Source organism: Triticum dicoccoides, chromosome 7B (genome assembly GCF_002162155.2).
Source record: "Triticum dicoccoides isolate Atlit2015 ecotype Zavitan chromosome 7B, WEW_v2.0, whole genome shotgun sequence".
In the NCBI taxonomy this organism is placed as follows: domain Eukaryota; kingdom Viridiplantae; phylum Streptophyta; class Magnoliopsida; order Poales; family Poaceae; genus Triticum; species Triticum dicoccoides.
Genome location: NC_041393.1, coordinates 702,710,497 through 702,716,485, shown reverse-complemented (window position 1 = coordinate 702,716,485; position 5,989 = coordinate 702,710,497).

The window sequence follows — 5,989 nt, the reverse complement described above, 5'->3', positions numbered from 1 at the left end:
GTCCTTATAAAAATGTCAAAAGATTAATTGGATAACATAAAATGTATTTTCCTACCATCATTATAAATATGAATCAAAATAATCATTATTGATGATATGGGGATGATGGTTTGCGATAATCATGTGAACTGGTTTAAAAAGTGACACTGTAATTTATATTCGGTAAAAATTATTATAAATATCTTTGTAAGATAAAGGTTTTTTCTAAGAAGGTTGCAAATATAATCATAAGAATTTCTATATATAAACTGAACAAATGTTTCCTCCATGACATTTACATAACCCTTCGTAACTCCAAGACATTCATCGCATGATTTATATTTGGTAATCTATTATTATAAATATCTTTGTAAGAAAAACTTCTTTCTAAGAGAGCTTGCAAATATAATCATTAAAACTTCTATAGAAGAATTGACCAACTGTTCCTCCAAGACATTCTGGTAGGTGGAAAGGCATTTTTAATGGTTATGGAAAGGCATTTTTTCCTTCCTGATAATTGTGAATATGAATTTTGTAAAAACTATAAAAGATGATGTTCTGCCATGAGTGGGGTTTTGTATGTTTTGAATAATAGATGAAAATCAAAAGAGGGGTGCCGTCCATGCCACCATTACCAGCTTTTATCTTGGGAAAAATTTGGGACAAAGTATCTTAAAAATTATAGACCAAAATGTGTAGTTAAAAACTGTTGCCAGACTAAACTTGGGGTTATGAAGTATCATTGTGGTTGGCAACAATAAAACTAGTGGGGAATGTTGGCTAGCAGTATATAAGCATGGTCTCCTTTTCTACTTCCATTGTGATAGTTATGAATATGGATTTATATAGTTGATAAAATAATCCGGAGCGGCCCGAATTTGATTTGTGAACCTAGTGTTGTAATTCCCAATATGAAAAAATTTCGGGGCTAAGTACCTTGTTGTACATGGTATCCTGTGAAATTTAGTTACGAATGAAAATTAGTTATGAATCAAAAGAGTCATAAGTATATCGAAATAAATAATGTATACCATAAAATGTATTTTTTTTCCTGCAGTCTTATAATTATGAATCACAATAAAAAATACTTATGATGTGGGGCTGATGGTTTGCCATAATCATATGACTTGGATTAAAAAGACACCAGGTAAATTATATTTGAGAAGCTATTATTATACATTTCTTTTTAAGGAAAATATTATATGTAAGAAGCTTGCAAAGATAATCATAAAAACTTCAATATATAAAATGAACAAATGATTCCTCCACGACATTGCCGTACATAACCCTTCGTAACGATTACGAAAAATTCATTGCATGATTTATATTTGATAAGCTATTATTATAAATATCTTTGTAAGAAAAAAATGTTTCTAAGAAAGCTTGCAAATATAATCATTAGAACTTCAATAGAACAACTGACCAACTATTCCTCCAAGACATTCTAGTGGATAAAAAGGCCTTTTTTGTCCTTCATGATAATTGTGAATATGGATTTTTGTAAAAACGATAAAAGATGATGGTCTGCCATTAAATGTAATTATCACTGGGGTTTTTATATGTTCTGAATAACAGGTGAAAAATCAAAAGACAAGTACCGCCCACGCCACCATTACCAACTTCTGTCTTGGGAAAAATTCAGGACAAAGTATCTTAAAATATATAGACCAACATGTATAGTTAAAAATTGTTCCCAACTAAACTTGGGATTATGAAGTATCGTTGTGGTTGGCAACAATAAAACTAGTATGAAAAGTGGGCTAGCAGTATATAAGCATGGTCTCCTATTCTGCTTCCATCGCAATAGTTATGACTATGGATTTATATAATTGATAAAAAATTCAGACCGACCCAAATTTGATTTGTGAAGATAGTGTTGTAATTCCCAATATGAATTTTTTCGGGGCTAACTACCTTGTTGTACACGGGTATTCTATGAGAATTAATTATAAATTAAATTTAATTATGAATCAAAAGAGTCCTAAGTATCTTGAAAAATTGTAGTACATAACCCTTTGTAACGAGTACGAAACATTCATCACATGATTTATATGAAGATATTATTATAAATATCTTTGTAAGAAAAAAATCTTTCTAAGAAAGCTTGCAAATATAATCATTAAAACTTTTATAGAAGAACTTACCAACTGTTCCTCCAAGACATTCTGGTAGATAAAAAGGCATTTTTTTCCTTCATGATAATTGTGAATATGAATTTTGTAAAAACGATAAAAGATGATGGTCTGCCATGGACTGTAATTATGAGTGGTTTTTTATATGTTCTGAATAATAGATGAAAATCAAAAGACGGGTGCTGCCATGCCACCATTACCAGCTTTTGTCTTGTGAAAAAATTGGGACAAAGTATCTTAAAATGCGTAGTTAAAAACTGCTGCCCGACTAAAATTGGGGTTATGAAGTAGCGTTATAACCCCAATATATAAGCATGGTCTCCTTTTCTGCTTCCACCATGATAGTTATGACTATAGATTTTTATAGTTGATAAAAAATTCGAAGCGGCCCAATTTTTATTTGAGAAGCTAGTGTTGTAATTCCCAATATATTTTTTTCGGGGCTAAGTACCTTGTTGTACATGGTATTCTACGAAACTTAATTATGAATCAAATTAATTATGAATCAATAACAGTCCTAAGTATCTCAGAAAAGTAATGTATAACATAAAATCTGTTTTTTTCCTACCGCCGTTACAATTGTGAATTAAAAAAATTATTGATGATATGGGGCTAATGGTTTGCGAAAATCATGTGACAAGGATTAGAAAGTCACCACGTAATTTATATTTGAGAAGCTATTATTATACATTTCTCTGTAAGAAAAATTTATATCTAAGAAGCTTGAAAAGATAATCATAAAAACTTCTATATATAAACTGAACAAATGTTTCCTCCATGACTTTGTCGTACATAACCCTTCCTAACGATTACGAAAAAATTCATTGCATGATTTATATTTGATAAGCTATTATTATAAATATCTTTGTAAGATAAAATTTCTTTCTAAGAAAGTTTGCAAATATAATCATTAAACCTTCTATAGAAGAACTGACCAACTGTTCCTCCAAGACATTGTGGTAGATAAATTCCTTCATGATAATTGTGAATATGAATTTTGTAAAAATGTTAAAAGATGATGGTCTACCATGAAATGTAATTAGAGTGGGGTTCTTATATGTTCTGAATAACAGATGGAAATCAAAAGACGGATGCCACCCCATGCCACCATTACCAGCTTTTGTCTTGGGAAAAATTCGGGACAAAGTATCTTAAAATATATAGACGAAATGTGTAGTTAAAAAATCTTGCCTGACTGAACTTGGGGTTATGAAGTATCGTTGTGGTTGGCAACAACAAAACTAGTAGGAAAACGGGGCTACCAGAATATAAGCACGGTCTCCTTTTCTTCTTCCAACACGATAGTTATGGCTATGGATTTACATATTTGATAAAAAATTTGGAGCGGCCCGAATTTGATTTGTGAAGCTAGTGTTGTAATTCCCAATATGATTTTTTCCTATGCAACTAGCATGGTAAGAAAAAATAATCAAATTCTCGACTTATCCGATTCTCTTTTTTGTTGTGAAGTATCATTGTGGTGGGCATATAAAAATTAATAGAGAAAATGTATTTTTCCAATACAAATTTTTTCCTATGCACCTAGCCCGGTACCAAAAAATATATTCAATTCCTAAATAAATATACATCATGAGGGATAGCTTGTTGTGGGGCTAAGTACCTTTGCTGTATATAGAATTCTATGAAACAAAAAGAGTCCTAAGTAGATCGAAAGATTAACGTATAACCGAAAATGTATTTTTTCCTATCGTCATTATATTTTATGAATCAAAAGAAAATTTATTGATGATATGGGACTGATGGTTTTCGATAATCATGTGACCTGGATTAAAAAAACAGCATGATTAATATTTGAGAAGCTATTATTATACATATATTTGTGAGAGAAAAAGTATGTCTAAGAAACTAAAGATAATCGTAAAAAGTTCTATATATGAACTGAACAAATGTTCCCCCCATGACATTATAGTACATAACCCTTCATAAAGGTTACGAATTATGAATTTTATAGACGATGTAGAACTGATGTTTTGCGACAATCATGTGTTTTGAAACGAAAGTTATACCCCCATAGTTCGGTTTATAGACAAAAATGTTATAAAACAACTTTGTGAAACAAAAATCCCAAAAAAGTAGCTTGCGAAAGATAACCATTGAAAATTTTATGATGAAATATTGTGTTTAATCTTTGGCACATAATTTCTGTTTAATTAGCTTGCCCTGAATTTGATTTGTGAATCTAGTGTTGTAATTCCCAATATGATTTTTTTTCCAATGCAGCTAGCCTGGTGAAAATTAATAATCAATTCCTAAAATACATATCTATTGCAAGCTATATGTTGTGTTGGTCTAAGTACCTTGTTGTATATGGAACTCTATGAAACAAAAAGAGTCCTAAGTCTCTCGGAAAAAAATAATGTATACAAATAGAAATGATTTGTTTCCTCCCATCATGATATTGATGAATCAAAATGAAAAATAAAGATGCTTTGGAAAACAGATGGTTTATGATAATCATGTGTCCTGGAATAAAAAATCAACGCATGATTTACATTTGATAATATATTATTATAAATATCTTTTTAAGAAAAAAAATTCTTTCTAAGAAAGCTTGCAAATATAATCATTAACTTACGAACTTCTATAGAAGAACTTACCAATTGTTCCTCCAAGACATTCTGGTAGATGAAAATGGACTTTTTTTTGTTCGAGATGATTGTGAATATGAATTTTGTAAAAAAATGATAAAAGATGATGGTCTACCATGAACTGTAATTATGGGACTGATGGTTTGCGATAATCGTGTGACATGTATAAAAAAAGTCACCAAATAATTTATATTTGAGAAGCTATTATTATACATATCTTTGTAAGCAAAAAATTTAGTCTAGGAAGCTTGCAAAGATAATCATAAAAACTCCTATAGATAAACTGAACAAATAATCCTCCATGACATGGTAGTACATAACCCTTCGTAACGATTATGAATTATGAATTTAATATGGAATTCGGGTCGTCCAAGAAAATGATAACCCTGGTAGGTGCGCAAATACTCATAAGTAAAAAGGTCTTGATAAAAAACATAGTGATTCATGTTTGAGGGCGGCATGGTTTACACAAATAGAGCTGCTTAAAAATGTCTACGAGATTGAGGGTGTCAATATAAGTGGAAAGAAGGCATATATGTGGATGAATGATTCCTTTATTCTCTCGATTACTCCTTCAGATAATGTTGATTGGTTGCCTTTGATATGCGTTGCTTCATAGAGAGACGTGCGACGATAATTCTTCAGTGAAACCTATGTCCAGAAGAATTGGGATGTACAAGCATGAAAATGGATGTTTGTGTGGAGAAAATGATACATGGTAACATCATATGTACATGGCGGGCAATAAAAATAAAAAGGACGGTTTGTTACCTTGGTGGGCCGGAGTTAGGAGTTTGTCGCCATTGTGGTGGCGGGTTATGAATAATGTGCATGTCCCGGACTCCTCACTGCAATTTAGAAAGAAAAAAAACATTGGTTTTGGCATTGCAGTGATAAATAAAGATTTTTTTTTTGTTAGAGCATGCTATAGTTTGTGTGGATGCATACCTACTGAACTCGTCCTCCAATCCAACTGGGAAAGACCTACACCATCCTTGTTGATTGCAGTGCCATTCCGTGAAGAACTTGTTGACACACGCGAAGAAGGCATCTACGATTCTTTGGCTAGCATGCTCATGTACGGCTACTCTTTCATTTTAAAATCCATTCTTCCCAGCTTAGGGATCTATTACAATTATCCTCTTTTTAAGCATGTCCAACATGTAGGCTACCCACCCATCTGGTAAAGGGGGTCGGACATATTACCTATATGAACATTTGGAAGACACAAAAAATTAACATGAGTTGAATGCAGATTAATATGTACGG